Raw genomic sequence first — 19,116 nt, forward strand, 5'->3', positions numbered from 1 at the left:
AAAGCTAGGTTAATTTCAGCCCCAGGGCTGGGACTGCCAGATGGAAGCAAGAGGTTCCACATCTTCTGTGATAACCAGGACGGCTTCTATTCTGCCGTAGTGGCACAGACTCATGGAGATAGAAAGAGACCCGTAGGGTATTATTCAACGGCTGAGGGACCAGTAGTCACCGGGATGCCCAGGTGCATAGCCGCCCTAGATTGTGCAGCATGGGCTGTGAGGATAAGTGAGCCCATTGTCATGACAGGAGATATTGTGCGACACACAAAACATACATTGGTAGAAACGCTAAACACAGGCAAACTCAAAACAGTCTCGAATATAAGGAGGGCAAGGTGGGAGGCCACACTCCTACCACCTAACAAGTCAGTCACCATCATTAGGGACACGAGAGAAAACCCCGCGGAAGGGATTTTAGATATTGGGGAAGCGCACAGCTGTGGAGAAATTGACGAAGATAGCAAGGAAGGAAAGATTAGAGATGAACCCCTTCCAACAGCAGATAAGACCTTCTATGTGGATGGGTCCCGCAAATATGTATCCGGATCACCAAGGACAGGGTGGGCAGTAATAGACCAGAACCTGGAAACCCTAGAATCAGGACGGATCGACGGGGGTCAGTCCGCTCAGGTAGCAGAATTAGTTGCCCTCACCCAAGCCTTAAGATTAGCAGCAGGGAAAACAGTCAATGTGTATACAGACAGCCAATACGCGTTTGGTGTGATCCATGATTACATGTCCGCATGGGGGAGAAGGGGGTTCATTACTACAGGAGGTACCCCCATTAAACACCAACAGCAGATAAGGGCGCTGCTAGCAGCTAGTGAACAGCCTACAGAGGCCGCAGTAATTAAAATAAAAGCCCACCAGCGGGAACACGGAAGGGACACCCCGGGGTGGATTCATTTCAAAGGGAATCAAGCCGCAGACACAGCGGCACAGCAAGCACTAGAAAACAGCGACATTAAAAGCCTGCCCCTTGCAGTGATAGTGGTAGAACCGGAAGAAATTGACATACAGAAATTACATGGGGACATTCCCCAACAAGAATGAGATAGATGGGAGGAGCTGGGCGCAGCTAAAGGGACTGACGGGGTGTGGAGAAAAGATAACCGGGTATTGGCACCAGGATGTATCCAGAACACATTACTGGAACTACACCACGGACTTCCCCATACAGGCAGGGATGCAATGATACAGAGCCTGGGGAGAGAGTGGTGGTGGAAAGGATTGGGACGGGATGTGGCCGCATACTGCCGCAGATGCACTATATGTGCACAGCACAACCCCGGGAAGCCCATAAAGGTAAAGATGGGACACCAACCCAGACCAAAGGGACCCTGGGAACAGATACAAATTGACTTCATGGGACCATTGCCCCCCTCTCACGGGAAAACATACTGCCTGGTAATAGTAGATCAATTCACCAGGTGGGTAGAAGCATTCCCCACAACCAATTGTACAGCCCTAACGGTAGCCAGGATTTTGGCAGCAGAAGTCATTCCCCGATGGGGGATGCCAATTCAAGTTGATTCGGATCAGGGAACACATTTCACAGGAAAGGTTATGAAAAATATTTGCCAACTATTAGGAATAAAACAGAAATTTCACATTCCCTATCACCCACAAAGTTCCGGGATGGTGGAGAGGATGAATCGGACTCTAAAAATAACCATGGCAAAAGCAATGCAATCCTCAGGTAGAAATTGGGCAGAAGTCCCACCTGCAGTTCTGATGAGGCTTAGAGCGACCAGAAATCGAACTACCGGCTTGACTCCATACGAGCTGATGACCGGGCGAGCAATGCACTTACCCGAAAACATTATTACAGGCTGGACAGATGTGGGTCCGATAAAGGATAAGATCCGTCAATACATCCGAGACCTTAGCACCCAATTGAAGGGGATGCGCCGGTCCGTAATTTTAAATCAGGCACAGGTCGATACAGAGGAGGACTCAGAAATATTACCAGAGGTCCCAAAAGCAGGGAGCCGGGTCTTAACAAAAGTGCTTCCTGCAAAACCAAGATTTGCCCCAAGGTGGCACGGACCTTACGAGGTCATTATTAGCGGAGATACCTGTGCCTGTATAGATATAAGGGAACAGGGGGTCTGGAAACATTGGACCCAATTAAAGCTGTATGAAGACAAATGAACTAAAGATACCGTTTTCGTTCGTTCAAATTCCACAGTCACCAGGACCAGATCTACTATCAAGATGTCGGAACAAACTACTTTTAATTTGATTGCCTGTTTATTTTCTTTATGTACTATAACTGTAAAAATACTGTTGTAAAAAAAAAGAGCGATATTGGAACAGGGACATATCTGATAATAACCCTGACCATTGTAAATACGCTCCAACACATGGGGGTTAGGGGAGCAGAACCACCAATCATGGAAGGAAACCTATTCCTGAAAACACACATCCAGATCTATGGGAATAGGACCGCTTGTTACCCCTCAGCGCGATCAGTAAACTCCCTATTCATCGCAACACCAGGGTGGCTCCCACAAGAGTTATTCACGATTGACACATCGGGGGCACCCTGCAAGGAACATATTGGGTACTTTAAACAAGGGATACAAGGAAGGTGTGTAGAGCTCACTGAGCCGGGAATTCTAAGGGGGACGGGACCCCAACGGGAGGAGACACATGGGAACTACCCACAATGTTTTAAGGGAGAGGGATGGGGGTGCGTGCATGCCTTTGTCCCTAAAAATGATTCGTGCGCTGAGGCACATTGTGCTCTCCAGGAGTGCCGGGTCCGGGAAGGACACTTCACTTGTGACTGCAAGCAACAAAAATGCATTGCAGTCACCGCGGGTAGGCTGCTTATGTGTGGCAAATGCAACGGCACCCACGTAAGCTCAGCCTCGGGGACATACCCATTTGATTCTCACCAAGGGGTACAATCAAGTGGACAGTCCCGGGGGAGGGAAGGTTCCACAACATGGGACCATGTGGTCAAACGACCCCGGGGTAATGCATGTTGTCGGGTTAAAGAAGGTTATGTGTTTTTATTCAAAAATGTATACATGACGGCCACAGACAGGCCTCCAAGGTTCTTTTCCGTAGGGACAATCAGACCTCTCACGGTTCCGTGCCCAAGCGAAGGGCATGTCCAGAAACGCATAGTGACCAGGGCCATCAGCGCAGAATTCTGCGCCGACTGGCAGGCCCCTGTCACATTAGGATCTTCCCTGGGGTATGGATTTCTGGGGACACTATCCCTAGGGGGCGCCGCAGGGGTGATCAGTGCCAGTAATAGGAATTTCTTCATATGTGGACTCACCATCTTAGGAAACAGCACCCGACAAGCACTGGGTGCAATTGACCAAGAACTCGCAGAACTCAGACTGTACACACAGCATACGAGATATGCAGTAGACTATCAGCTAGCCAGACAAGGAGGGGTGTGCACCACCATCAAAGGAAAATGCATCACATATGTACACGACGAGACATTAAACATAACAGCAGCCATGTCCGGGATACAAAAGCAATTGGATAGCTTTAAACAGGGATTTACAGGGACTGATGGGTGGTTAGGGTGGCTGTTTAACACAGTTTGGGGAGCATACATTATGAAGGGATTAATTTTAGTAGTAGCCATCCTGTTCACACTCTGCCTGGGCTTAACCTGTATTAAAGTGATATGTGAAACTATTGCATCAAGAATGCTGCCCACTGCCAGTATCCAGATGCAAGAATTTAACCACACCACAGAGGAAGAGGAACAACGGCAAGGACGACATCTGTACAAGTCACTGTACCTCTGAAGATCGTCCATGGGGGTCAGCCATGAATGGGACCCCCTGGACGAGAGGAGGGACTGAAGTAGGCCATTTTCCAAAAGCCATATTTTTATTATCTCATCAATATTCACCTCATTAAACATATTCATTTATTGGACTGATTGGCACCATTCATAACGTGCCCACAATGCAGAGGGGAACACCCGAATGGACATTCGTTTAAATCCCCCTCTGCACAGCTGAGAGACCTTTAATTTCAAAGCCGACAAAAGATCCTTATTCTGCCCAGCAACAGCACGAAGCTGCATTTTAAACCGACCCTTGGCCAGAAGATCGGGATATCTGCGAGTCAAGACCTGGAGTGGGTTATATGGCATAACCGGACTGTCAATAAAATATTACAGGAATAAAATGGCCAAGGCAGGCAAAGAAACTTAATAAACCAGGATAAAAAGAATAAAAGATTAGATTAAATCCCCCTACACACAGCAGGACAAAATGACATTAACACCTAATCTCGCAAGCATAGAATACAGACACAAAACAGTAGAGGTCGATGTAGATAAGGGGACACATCGAGAGGATAATGGGAAACACATTAAAACACCGGGCCAAGAACAGGCAGTCCCATTAACACGGACACACACCATATAGATGCAAATTGACAAGTCTCTCAGGGAACTTCCTGACCAGACAGGCCACTTTGTAAGTATTGTAAAAATGTATGAGCAAATGTTCCCGCTCGAATTTGGATCCCTATAAATATCCAGAGCAAATGTATAACTATTGAGATCAATGTGGCCAAGCACTGTTTCTAAGCTGGTTACAGGGGTCTCCCTGGGTACCCAGTAATTGTACAATAAAGAAAAACGCTTTGAAAATTACCTTGCGACTCGACTCCTTGAATGCACTGGTACAAGGGATTTTTCCCTACAACATTGGGATCAGGAAAAAGAAGGGTTCAGAGCCATCTGCGCTTCCATTCCAGAAGCCTGGGCTAGGACGAAATTAGATACCGGACTAACCGACACAGAACAAATGAAAGTCCCAGGACCGGAACACAAGCCCCACCGACAATACCCTATCAAGAGAGAAGCGCAAGGGGCAGTGGTAGAAATAGTCAAGGGTTTAATAGAAAAGGGAATCCTCAGGGAAACCACCAGTACCACCAATTCCCCCACATGGCCAGTTATAAAACCTGACGGGAGCTACCGGCTCACCATCGATTACACAGGTTTGAACAAGGTAACACCTAAATTACACCCCATTGTGGCAAACCCCTCGACTATTTTAAACGGATTGGCACAAGACCACAAAATTTTCACGGTGCTAGATATAGCAAATGGGTTCTGGTCCCTTCCAATGGACACAGAATCCCAAAACAAATTCGCCTTCACTGTGAGAGAGAAACAGTGTACATGGACTCGCCTCCCACAGGGATTTCATAACAGTCCTGCCATATTTCACAGAACAATGAGCGATATCCTGAGTAGGGTGAAATTGCATGAGGACAATACGGTCCTCCAGTATGTGGACGATGTGTTAATAGCGTCCAAAACAGAAGAAGGGCACAAGGCAGCCCTGTATGCAGTACTAGAAGGATTGGCAAAAACCGGGCTGAAAGTCAGCCCACATAAGGCACAAATTGCAAAACCCCAGGTCCTGTACCTAGGGCACCTAATTTCCCAGGGAATTAAAGAAATGCCCGCAGATCGCAAAACTGCGATTAAAGAAATGCCGCGACCAGTTACAGTAAGAGGGGTCCGAAAAGTTTTAGAACTATTCAATTACAGTAGGAGTTTTTTCCCTGACTTCGTAAGAATCGCGGAGCCAATTCAGAGACTAGTGAAGGGAGGAAAGCCAGCCTTGGAAAGTACAGAGTGGGGACAAGAGCAAGAGACAGCATTTGCAGAGTTGAAAGCTAGGTTAATTTCAGCCCCAGGGCTGGGACTGCCAGATGGAAGCAAGGAGTTCCACATCTTCTGTGATAACCAGGACGGCTTCTATTCTGCCGGAGTGGCACAGACTCATGGAGATAGAAAGAGACCCGTAGGGTATTATTCAACGGCTGAGGGACCAGTAGTCACCGGGATGCCCAGGTGCATAGCCGCCCTAGATTGTGCAGCATGGGCTGTGAGGATAAGTGAGCCCATTGTCATGACAGGAGATATTGTGCTACACACAAAACATACATTGGTAGAAACGCTAAACACGGGCAAACTCAAAACAGTCTCGAATATAAGGAGGGCAAGGTGGGAGGCCACACTCCTACCACCTAACAAGTCAGTCACCATCATTAGGGACACGGGAGAAAACCCCGCGGAAGGGATTTTAGATATTGGGGAAGCGCACAGCTGTGGAGAAATTGACGAAGATAGCAAGGAAGGAAAGATTAGAGACGATCCCCTTCCAACAGCAGATAAGACCTTCTATGTGGATGGGTCCCGCAAATATGTATCCGGATCACCAAGGACAGGGTGGGCAGTAGTAGACCAGAACCTGGAAACCCTAGAATCAGGGCGGATTGACGGGGGTCAGTCCGCTCAGGTAGCAGAATTAGTTGCCCTCACCCAAGCCTTAAGATTAGCAGCAGGGAAAACAGTAAATGTGTATACAGACAGCCAATACGCGTTTGGTGTGGTCCATGATTACATGTCCGCATGGGGGAGAAGGGGGTTCATTACTACAGGAGGTACCCCCATTAAACACCAACAGCAGATAAGGGCGCTGCTAGTGAACAGCCTACAGAGGCCGCAGTAATTAAAATAAAAGCCCACCAGCGGGAACCCGGAAGGGACACCCCGGGGTGGATTCATTTCAAAGGGAATCAAGCCGCAGACACAGCGGCACAGCAAACACTAGAAAACAGCGACATTAAAAGCCTGCCCCTTGCAGCGATAGTGGTAGAACCGGAAGAAATTGACATACAGAAATTACATGGGGACATTCCCCAACAAGAATGAGATAGATGGGAGGAGCTGGGCGCTGTTAAAGGGACTGACGGGGTGTGGAGAAAAGATAACCGGGTATTGGCACCAGGATGTATCCAGAACACATTACTGGAACTACACCACGGACTTCCCCATACAGGCAGGGATGCAATGATACAGAGCCTGGGGAGAGAGTGGTGGTGGAAAGGATTGGGACGGGATGTGGCCGCATACTGCCGCAGATGCACTATATGTGCACAGCACAATCCCGAGAAGCCCATAAAGGTAAAGATGGGACACCAACCCAGACCAAAGGGACCCTGGGAACAGATACAAATGGACTTCATGGGACCATTGCCCCCCTCTCACGGGAAAACATACTGCCTGGTAATAGTAGATCAATTCACCAGGTGGGTAGAAGCATTCCCCACAACCAATTGTACAGCCCTAACGGTAGCCAGGATTTTGGCAGCAGAAGTCATTCCCCGATGGGGGATGCCAGTTCTAGTTGATTCGGACCAGGGAACACATTTCACAGGAAAGGTTATGAAAAACATTTGCCAACTATTAGGAATAAAACAGAAATTTCACATCCCCTATCACCCACAAAGTTCCGGGATGGTGGAGAGGATGAATCGAACTCTAAAAATAACCATGGCAAAAGCAATGCAATCCTCAGGTAGAAATTGGACAGAAGTCCCACCTGCAGTTCTGATGAGGCTTAGGGCGACCACAAATCGAACTACCGGCTTGACTCCATACGAGCTGATGACCGGGCGAGCAATGCACTTACCCGAAAACATTATTACAGGCTGGACAGATGTGGGTCCGATAAAGGATAAGATCCGTCAATACATCCGAGACCTTAGCACCCAATTGAAGGGGATGCGCCGGTCCGTAATTTTTAATCAGGCACAGGTCGATACAGAGGAGGACTCAGAAATATTACCAGAGGTCCCAAAAGCCGGGAGCCTGGTCTTAACAAAAGTGCTTCCTGCAAAACCAGGATTTGCCCCAAGATGGCACGGACCTTACGAGGTCATTATTAGCGGAGATACCTGTGCCTGTATAGATATAAGGGGACAGGGGGTCTGGAAACATTGGACCCAATTAAAGCTGTATGAAGACAAATGAACTAAAGATACCGTTTTCGTTCGTTCAAATTCCACAGTCACCAGGACCAGATCTACTATCAAGATGTCGGAACAAACTACTTTTAATTTGATTGCCTGTTTATTTTCTTTATGTACTATAACTGTAAAAATACTGTTGTAAAAAAAAAGAGCGATATGGGAACAGGGACATATTTGATAATAACCCTGACCATTGTAAATACGCTCCAACACATTGGGGTTAGGGGAGCAGAACCACCAATCATGGAAGGAAACCTATTCCTGAAAACACACATCCAGATCTATGGGAATAGGACCGCTTGTTACCCCTCAGCGCGATCAGTAAACTCCCTATTCATCGCAACACCAGGGTGGCTCCCACAAGAGTTATTCACTATTGACACATCGGGGGCACCCTGCAAGGAACATATTGGGTACTTTAAACAAGGGATACAAGGAAGGTGTGTAGAGCTCACTGAGCCGGGAATTCTAGGGGTGATGGGACCCCAACGGGAGGAGACACATGGGAACTACCCACAATGTTTTAAGGGAGAGGGATGGGGGTGCGTGCATGCCTTTGTCCCTAAAAATGATTCGTGCGCTGAGGCACATTGTGCTCTCCAGGAGTGCCGGGTCCGGGAAGGACACTTCACTTGTGACTGCAAGCAACAAAAATGCATTGCAGTCACCGCGGGTAGGCTGCTTATGTGTGGCAAGTGCAACGGCACCCACGTAAGCTCAGCCTCGGGGACATACCCATTTGATTCTCACCAAGGGGTACAATCAAGTGGACAGTCCCGGGGGAGGGAAGGTTCCACAACATGGGACCATGTGGTCAAACGACACCGGGGTAATGCATGTTGTCGGGTTAAAGAAGATTATGTGTTTTTATTCAAAAATGTATACATGACGGCCACAGACAGGCCTCCAAGGTTCTTTTCCGTAGGGACAATCAGACCTCTCACGGTTCCGTGCCCAAGCGAAGGGCATGTCCAGAAACGCATAGTGACCAGGGCCATCAGCGCAGAATTCTGCACCGACTGGCAGGCCCCTGTCACATTAGGATCTTCTTTGGGGTATGGGTTTCTGGAGTCACTATCCCTAGGGGGCGCCGCAGGGGTGATCAGTGCCAGTAATAGGAATTTCTTCATATGTGGACTGACCATCTTAGGAAACAGCACCCTACAAGCACTGGGTGCAATTGACCAAGAACTCGCAGAACTCAGACTATACACACAGCAATCGAGATATGCAGTAGACTATCAGCTAGCCAGACAAGGAGGGGTGTGCACCACCATCAAAGGAAAATGCATCACATATGTACACGACGAGACATTAAACATAACAGCAGCCATGTCCGGGATACAAAAGCAATTGGATAGCTTTAAACAGGGATTTACAGGGACTGATGGGTGGTTAGGGTGGCTGTTTAACACAGTTTGGGGAGCATACATTATGAAGGGATTAATTTTAGTAGTAGCCATCCTGTTCACACTCTGCCTGGGCTTAACCTGTATTAAAGTGATATGTGAAACTATTGCATCAAGAATGCTGCCCACTGCCAGTATCCAGATGCAAGAATTTAACCACACCACAGAGGAAGAGGAACAACGGCAAGGACGACATCTGTACAAGTCACTGTACCTCTGAAGATCGTCCATGGGGGTCAGCCATGAATGGGACCCCCTGGACGAGAGGAGGGACTGAAGTAGGCCATTTTCCAAAAGCCATATTTTTATTATCTCATCAATATTCACCTCATTAAACATATTCATTTATTGGACTGATTGGCACCATTCATAACGTGCCCACAATGCAGAGGGGAACACCCGAATGGACATTCGTTTAAATCCCCCTCTGCACAGCTGAGAGACCTTTAATTTCAAAGCCGACAAAAGATCCTTATTCTGCCCAGCAACAGCACGAAGCTGCATTTTAAACCGGCCCTTGGCCAGAAGATCGGGATATCTGCGAGTCAAGACCTGGAGTGGGTTATATGGCATAACCGGACTGTCAATAAAATATTACAGGAATAAAATGGCCAAGGCAGGCAAAGAAACTTAATAAACCAGGATAAAAAGAATAAAAGATTAGATTAAATCCCCCTACACACAGCAGGACAAAATGACATTAACACCTAATCTCGCAAGCATAGAATACAGACACAAAACAGTAGAGGTCGATGTAGATAAGGGGACACATCGAGAGGATAATGGGAAACACATTAAAACACCGGGCCAAGAACAGGCAGTCCCATTAACACGGACACACACCATATAGATGCAAATTGACAAGTCTCTCAGGGAACTTCCTGACCAGACAGGCCACTTTATAAGTATTGTAAAAATGTATGAGCAAATGTTCCCGCTCGAATTTGCATCCCTATAAATATCCAGAGCAAATGTATAACCATTGAGATCAACGTGGCCAAGCACTGTTTCTAAGCTGGTTACAGGGGTCTCCCTGGGTTCCCAGTAATTGTACAATAAAGAAAAACGCTTTGAAAATTACCTTGCGACTCGACTCCTTGAATGCACTGGTACAAGGGATTTTTCCCTACAACATTGGGATCAGGAAAAAGAAGGGTTCAGAGCCATCTGCGCTTCCATTCCAGAAGCCTGGGCTAGGACGAAATTAGGTACCGGACTAACCGACACAGAACAAATGAAAGTCCCAGGACCGGAACACAAGCCCCACCGACAATACCCTATCAAGAGAGAAGCGCAAGGGGCAGTGGTAGAAATAGTCAAGGGTTTAATAGAAAAGGGAATCCTCAGGGAAACCACCAGTACCACCAATTCCCCCACATGGCCAGTTATAAAACCTGACGGGAGCTACCGGCTCACCAACGATTACACAGGTTTGAACAAGGTAACACCTAAATTACACCCCATTGTGGCAAACCCCTCGACTATTTTAAACGGATTGGCACAAGACCACAAAATTCTCACGGTGCTAGATATAGCAAATGGGTTCTGGTCCCTTCCACTGGACACAGAATCCCAAAACAAATTCGCCTTCACTGTGGGAGAGAAACAGTGTACATGGACTCGCCTCCCACAGGGATTTCATAACAGTCCTGCCATATTTCACAGAACAATGAGCGATATCCTGAGTAGGGTGAAATTGCATGAGGACAATACGGTCCTCCAGTATGTGGACGATGTGTTAATAGCGTCCAAAACAGAAGAAGGGCACAAGGCAGCCCTGTATGCAGTACTAGAAGGATTGGCAAAAACTGGGCTGAAAGTCAGCCCACATAAGGCACAAATTGCAAAACCCCAGGTCCTGTACTTAGGACACCTAATTTCCCAGGGAATTAAAGAAATGCCCGCAGATCGCAAAACTGCGATTAAAGAAATGCCGCGACCAGTTACAGTAAGAGGGGTCCGAAAAGTTTTAGAACTATTCAATTACAGTCGGAGTTTTTTCCCTGACTTCGTAAGAATCGCGGAGCCAATTCAGAGACTAGTGAAGGGAGGAAAGCCAGCCTTGGAAAGTATAGAGTGGAGACAAGAGCAAGAGACAGCATTTGCAGAGTTGAAAGCTAGGTTAGTTTCAGCCCCAGGGCTGGGACTGCCAGATGGAAGCAAGAGGATCCACATCTTCTGTGATAACCAGGACGGCTTCTATTCTGCCGTAGTGGCACAGACTCATGGAGATAGAAAGAGACCCGTAGGGTATTATTCAACGGCTGAGGGACCAGTAGTCACCGGGATGCCCAGGTGCATAGCCGCCCTAGATTGTGCAGCATGGGCTGTGAGGATAAGTGAGCCCATTGTCATGACAGGAGATATCGTGCGACACACAAAACATACATTGGTAGAAACGCTAAACACGGGCAAACTCAAAACAGTCTCGAATGTAAGGAGGGCAAGGTGGGAGGCCACACTCCTACCACCTAACAAGTCAGTCACCATCATTAGGGACACGAGAGAAAACCCCGCGGAAGGGATTTTAGATATTGGGGAAGCGCACAGCTGTGGAGAAATTGACGAAGATAGCAAGGAAGGAAAGATTAGAGATGAACCCCTTCCAACAGCAGATAAGACCTTCTATGTGGATGGGTCCCGCAAATATGTATCCGGATCACCAAGGACAGGGTGGGCAGTAATAGACCAGAACCTGGAAACCCTAGAATCAGGACGGATCGACGGGGGTCAGTCCGCTCAGGTAGCAGAATTAGTTGCCCTCACCCAAGCCTTAAGATTAGCAGCAGGGAAAACAGTAAATGTGTATACAGACAGCCAATACGCGTTTGGTGTGATCCATGATTACATGTCCGCATGGGGGAGAAGGGGGTTCATTACTACAGGAGGTACCCCCATTAAACACCAACAGCAGATAAGGGCGCTGCTAGCAGCTAGTGAACAGCCTACAGAGGCCGCAGTAATTAAAATAAAAGCCCACCAGCGGGAACCCGGAAGGGACACCCCGGGGTGGATTCATTTCAAAGGGAATCAAGCCGCAGACACAGCGGCACAGCAAGCACTAGAAAACAGTGACATTAAAAGCCTGCCCCTTGCAGTGATAGTGGTAGAACCGGAAGAAATTGACATACAGAAATTACATGGGGACATTCCCCAACAAGAATGAGATAGATGGGAGGAGCTGGGCGCAGCTAAAGGGACTGACGGGGTGTGGAGAAAAGATAACCGGGTATTGGCACCAGGATGTATCCAGAACACATTACTGGAACTACACCACGGACTTCCCCATACAGGCAGGGATGCAATGATACAGAGCCTGGGGAGAGAGTGGTGGTGGAAAGGATTGGGACGGGATGTGGCCGCATACTGCCGCAGATGCACTATATGTGCACAGCACAACCCCGGGAAGCCCATAAAGGTAAAGATGGGACACCAACCCAGACCAAAGGGACCCTGGGAACAGATACAAATTGACTTCATGGGACCATTGCCCCCCTCTCACGGGAAAACATACTGCCTGGTAATAGTAGATCAATTCACCAGGTGGGTAGAAGCATTCCCCACAACCAATTGTACAGCCCTAACGGTAGCCAGGATTTCGGCAGCAGAAGTCATTCCCCGATGGGGGATGCCAATTCAAGTTGATTCGGATCAGGGAACACATTTCACAGGAAAGGTTATGAAAAATATTTGCCAACTATTAGGAATAAAACAGAAATTTCACATCCCCTATCACCCACAAAGTTCCGGGATGGTGGAGAGGATGAATCGAACTCTAAAAATAACCATGGCAAAAGCAATGCAATCCTCAGGTAGAAATTGGGCAGAAGTCCCACCTGCAGTTCTGATGAGGCTTAGAGCGACCACAAATCGAACTACCGGCTTGACTCCATACGAGCTGATGACCGGGCGAGCAATGCACTTACCCGAAAACATTATTACAGGCTGGACAGATGTGGGTCCGATAAAGGATAAGATCCGTCAATACATCCGAGACCTTAGCACCCAATTGAAGGGGATGCGCCGGTCCGTAATTTTAAATCAGGCACAGGTCGATACAGAGGAGGACTCAGAAATATTACCAGAGGTCCCAAAAGCAGGGAGCCGGGTCTTAACAAAAGTGCTTCCTGCAAAACCAAGATTTGCCCCAAGGTGGCACGGACCTTACGAGGTCATTATTAGCGGAGATACCTGTGCCTGTATAGATATAAGGGAACAGGGGGTCTGGAAACATTGGACCCAATTAAAGCTGTATGAAGACAAATGAACTAAAGATACCGTTTTCGTTCGTTCAAATTCCACAGTCACCAGGACCAGATCTACTATCAAGATGTCGGAACAAACTACTTTTAATTTGATTGCCTGTTTATTTTCTTTATGTACTATAACTGTAAAAATACTGTTGTAAAAAAAAACGATATGGGAACAGGGACATATCTGATAATAACCCTGACCATTGTAAATACGCCCCAACACATGGGGGTTAGGGGAGCAGAACCACCAATCATGGAAGGAAACCTATTCCTGAAAACACACATCCAGATCTATGGGAATAGGACCGCTTGTTACCCCTCAGCGCGATCAGTAAACTCCCTATTCATCGCAACACCAGGGTGGCTCCCACAAGAGTTATTCACGATTGACACATCGGGGGCACCCTGCAAGGAACATATTGGGTACTTTAAACAAGGGATACAAGGAAGGTGTGTAGAGCTCACTGAGCCGGGAATTCTAAGGGGGACGGGACCCCAACGGGAGGAGACACATGGGAACTACCCACAATGTTTTAAGGGAGAGGGATGGGGGTGCGTGCATGCCTTTGTCCCTAAAAATGATTCGTGCGCTGAGGCACATTGTGCTCTCCAGGAGTGCCGGGTCCGGGAAGGACACTTCACTTGTGACTGCAAGCAACAAAAATGCATTGCAGTCACCGCGGGTAGGCTGCTTATGTGTGGCAAGTGCAACGGCACCCACGTAAGCTCAGCCTCGGGGACATACCCATTTGATTCTCACCAAGGGGTACAATCAAGTGGACAGTCCCGGGGGAGGGAAGGTTCCACAACATGGGACCATGTGGTCAAACGACCCCGGGGTAATGCATGTTGTCGGGTTAAAGAAGGTTATGTGTTTTTATTCAAAAATGTATATATGACGGCCACAGACAGGCCTCCAAGGTTCTTTTCCGTAGGGACAATCAGACCTCTCACGGTTCCGTGCCCAAGCGAAGGGCATGTCCAGAAACGCATAGTGACCAGGGCCATCAGCGCAGAATTCTGCGCCGACTGGCAGGCCCCTGTCACATTAGGATCTTCTTTGGGGTATGGGTTTCTGGGGACACTATCCCTAGGGGGCGCCGCAGGGGTGATCAGTGCCAGTAATAGGAATTTCTTCATATGTGGACTGACCATCTTAGGAAACAGCACCCTACAAGCACTGGGTGCAATTGACCAAGAACTCGCAGAACTCAGACTGTACACACAGCAAACGAGATATGCAGTAGACTATCAGCTAGCCAGACAAGGAGGGGTATGCACCATCATCAAAGGAAAATGCATCACATATGTACACGACGAGACATTAAACATAACAGCAGCCATGTCCGGGATACAAAAGCAATTGGATAGCTTTAAACAGGGATTTACAGGGACTGATGGGTGGTTAGGGTGGCTGTTTAACACAGTTTGGGGAGCATACATTATGAAGGGATTAATTTTAGTAGTAGCCATCCTGTTCACACTCTGCCTGGGCTTAACCTGTATTAAAGTGATATGTGAAAATATTGCATCAAGAATGCTGCCCACTGCCAGTATCCAGATGCAAGAATTTAACCACACCACAGAGGAAGAGGAACAACGGCAAGGACGACATCTGTACAAGTCACTGTACCTCTGAAGATCGTCCATGGGGGGTCAGCCATGAATGGGACCCCCTGGACGAGAGGAGGGACTGAAGTAGGCCATTTTCCAAAAGCCATATTTTTATTATCTCATCAATATTCACCTCATTAAACATATTCATTTATTGGACTGATTGGCACCATTCATAACATGCCCACAATGCAGAGGGGAACACCCGAATGGACATTCGTTTAAATCCCCCTCTGCACAGCTGAGAGACCTTTAATTTCAAAGCCGACAAAAGATCCTTATTCTGCCCAGCAACAGCACGAAGCTGCATTTTAAACCGACCCTTGGCCAGAAGATCGGGATATCTGCGAGTCAAGACCTGGAGTGGGTTATATGGCATAACCGGACTGTCAATAAAATATTACAGGAATAAAATGGCCAAGGCAGGCAAAGAAACTTAATAAACCAGGATAAAAGGAATAAAAGATTAGATTAAATCCCCCTACACACAGCAGGACAAAATGACATTAACACCTAATCTCGCAAGCATAGAATACAGACACAAAACAGTAGAGATCGATTTAGATAAGGGGACACATCGAGAGGATAATGGGAAACACATTAAAACACCGGGGCAAGAACAGGCAGTCCCATTAACACGGACACACACCATACAGATGCAAATTGACAAGTCTCTCAGGGAACTTCCTGACCAGACAGGCCACTTTATAAGTATTGTAAAAATGTATGAGCAAATGTTCCTGCTCGAATTTGGATCCCTATAAATATCCAGAGCAAATGTATAACTATTGAGATCAACGTGGCCAAGCACTGTTTTTAAGCTGGTTACAGGGGTCTCCCTGGGTTCCCAGTAATTGTACAATAAAGAAAAACGCTTTGAAAATTACCTTGCGACTCGACTCCTTGAATGCACTGGTACAAGGGATTTTTCCCTACAACATTGGGATCAGGAAAAAGAAGGGTTCAGAGCCATCTGCGCTTCCATTCCAGAAGCCTGGGCTAGGACGAAATTAGATACCGGACTAACCGACACAGAACAAATGAAAGTCCCAGGACCGGAACACAAGCCCCACCGACAATACCCTATCAAGAGAGAAGTGCAAGGGGCAGTGGTAGAAATAGTCAAGGGTTTAATAGAAAAGGGAATCCTCAGGGAAACCACCAGTACCACCAATTCCCCCACATGGCCAGTTATAAAACCTGACGGGAGCTACCGGCTCACCATCGATTACACAGGTTTGAACAAGGTAACACCTAAATTACACCCCATTGTGGCAAACCCCTCGACTATTTTAAACGGATTGGCACAAGACCACAAAATTTTCACGGTGCTAGATATAGCAAATGGGTTCTGGTCCCTTCCACTGGACACAGAATCCCAAAACAAATTCGCCTTCACTGTGGGAGAGAAACAGTACACATGGACTCGCCTCCCACAGGGATTTCATAACAGTCCTGCCATATTTCACAGAACAATGAGCGATATCCTGAGTAGGGTGAAATTGCATGAGGACAATACGGTCCTCCAGTATGTGGACGATGTGTTAATAGCGTCCAAAACAGAAGAAGGGCACAAGGCAGCCCTGTATGCAGTACTAGAAGGATTGGCAAAAACTGGGCTGAAAGTCAGCCCACATAAGGCACAAATTGCAAAACCCCAGGTCCTGTACCTAGGGCACCTAATTTCCCAGGGAATTAAAGAAATGCCCGCAGATCGCAAAACTGCGATTAAAGAAATGCCGCGACCAGTTACAGTAAGAGGGGTCTGAAAAGTTTTAGAACTATTCAATTACAGTCGGAGTTTTATCCCTGACTTCGCAAGAATCGCGGAGCCAATTCAGAGACCAGTGAAAGGAGGAAAGCCAGCCTTGGAAAGTATAGAGTGGAGACAAGAGCAAGAGACAGCATTTGCAGAGTTGAAAGCTAGGTTAATTTCAGCCCCAGGGCTGGGACTGCCAGATGGAAGCAAGAGGTTCCACATCTTCTGTGATAACCAGGACGGCTTCTATTCTGCCGTAGTGGCACAGACTCATGGAGATAGAAAGAGACCCGTAGGGTATTATTCAACGGCTGAGGGACCAGTAGTCACCGGGATGCCCAGGTGCATAGCCGCCCTAGATTGTGCAGCATGGGCTGTGAGGATAAGTGAGCCCATTGTCATGACAGGAGATATTGTGCGACACACAAAACATACATTGGTAGAAACGCTAAACACAGGCAAACTCAAAACAGTCTCGAATATAAGGAGGGCAAGGTGGGAGGCCACACTCCTACCACCTAACAAGTCAGTCACCATCATTAGGGACACGGGAGAAAACCCTGCGGAAGGGATTTTAGATATTGGGGAAGCGCACAGCTGTGGAGAAATTGACGAAGGTAGCAAGGAAGGAAAGATTAGAGACGATCCCCTTCCAACAGCAGATAAGACCTTCTATGTGGATGGGTCCCGCAAATATGTATCCGGATCACCAAGGACAGGGTGGGCAGTAGTAGACCAGAACCTGGAAACCCTAGAATCAGGACGGATCAACGGGGGTCAGTCCGTTCAGGTAGCAGAATTAGTTGCCCTCACCCAAGCCTTAAGATTAGCAGCAGGGAAAACAGTAAATGTGTATACAGACAGCCAATACGCGTTTGGTGTGATCCATGATTACATGTCCGCATGGGGGAGAAGGGGGTTCATTACTACAGGAGGTACCCCCATTAAACACCAACAGCAGATAAGGGTGCTGCTAGCAGCTAGTGAACAGCCTACAGAGGCCGCAGTAATTAAAATAAAAGCCCACCAGCGGGAACCCGGAAGGGACACCCCAGGGTGGATTCATTTCAAAGGGAATCAAGCCGCAGACACAGCGGCACAGCAAGCACTAGAAAACAGCGACATTAAAAGCCTGCCCCTTGCAGCGATAGTGGTAGAACCGGAAGAAATTGACATACAGAAATTACATGGGGACATTCCCCAACAAGAACGAGATAGATGGGAGGAGCTGGGCGCAGCTAAAGGGACTGACGGGGTGTGGAGAAAAGATAACCGGGTATTGGCACCAGGATGTATCCAGAACACATTACTGGAACTACACCACGGACTTCCCCATACAGGCAGGGATGCAATGATACAGAGCCTGGGGAGAGAGTGGTGGTGGAAAGGATTGGGACGGGATGTGGCCGCATACTGCCGCAGATGCACTATATGTGCACAGCACAACCCCGGGAAGCCCATAAAGGTAAAGATGGGACACCAACCCAGACCAAAGGGACCCTGGGAACAGATACAAATGGACTTCATGGGACCATTGCCCCCCTCTCACGGGAAAACATACTGCCTGGTAATAGTAGATCAATTCACCAGGTGGGTAGAAGCATTCCCCACAACCAATTGTACAGCCCTAACGGTAGCCAGGATTTTGGCAGCAGAAGTCATTCCCCGATGGGGGATGCCAATTCAAGTTGATTCGGACCAGGGAACACATTTCACAGGAAAGGATATGAAAAATATTTGCCAACTATTAGGAATAAAACAGAAATTTCACATCCCCTATCACCCACAAAGTTCCGGGATGGTGGAGAGGATGAATCGGACTCTAAAAATAACCATGGCAAAAGCAATGCAATCCTCAGGTAGAAATTGGGCAGAAGTCCCACCTGCAGTTCTGATGAGGCTTAGAGCGACCAGAAATCGAACTACCGGCTTGACTCCATACGAGCTGATGACCGGGCGAGCAATGCACTTACCCGAAAACATTATTACAGGCTGGACAGATGTGGGTCTGATAAAGGATAAGATCCGTCAATACACCCGAGACCTTAGCACCCAATTGAAGGGGATGCGCCGGTCCGTAATTTTAAATCAGGCACAGGTCGATACAGAGGAGGACTCAGAAATATTACCAGAGGTCCCAAAAGCCGGGAGCCGGGTCTTAACAAAAGTGCTTCCTGCAAAACCAAGATTTGCCCCAAGGTGGCACGGACCTTACGAGGTCATTATTAGCGGAGATACCTGTGCCTGTATAGATATAAGG

Source organism: Mustelus asterias, chromosome 1 (assembly GCF_964213995.1).
Source record: "Mustelus asterias chromosome 1, sMusAst1.hap1.1, whole genome shotgun sequence".
Taxonomy (NCBI): Eukaryota; Metazoa; Chordata; class Chondrichthyes; order Carcharhiniformes; family Triakidae; genus Mustelus; species Mustelus asterias.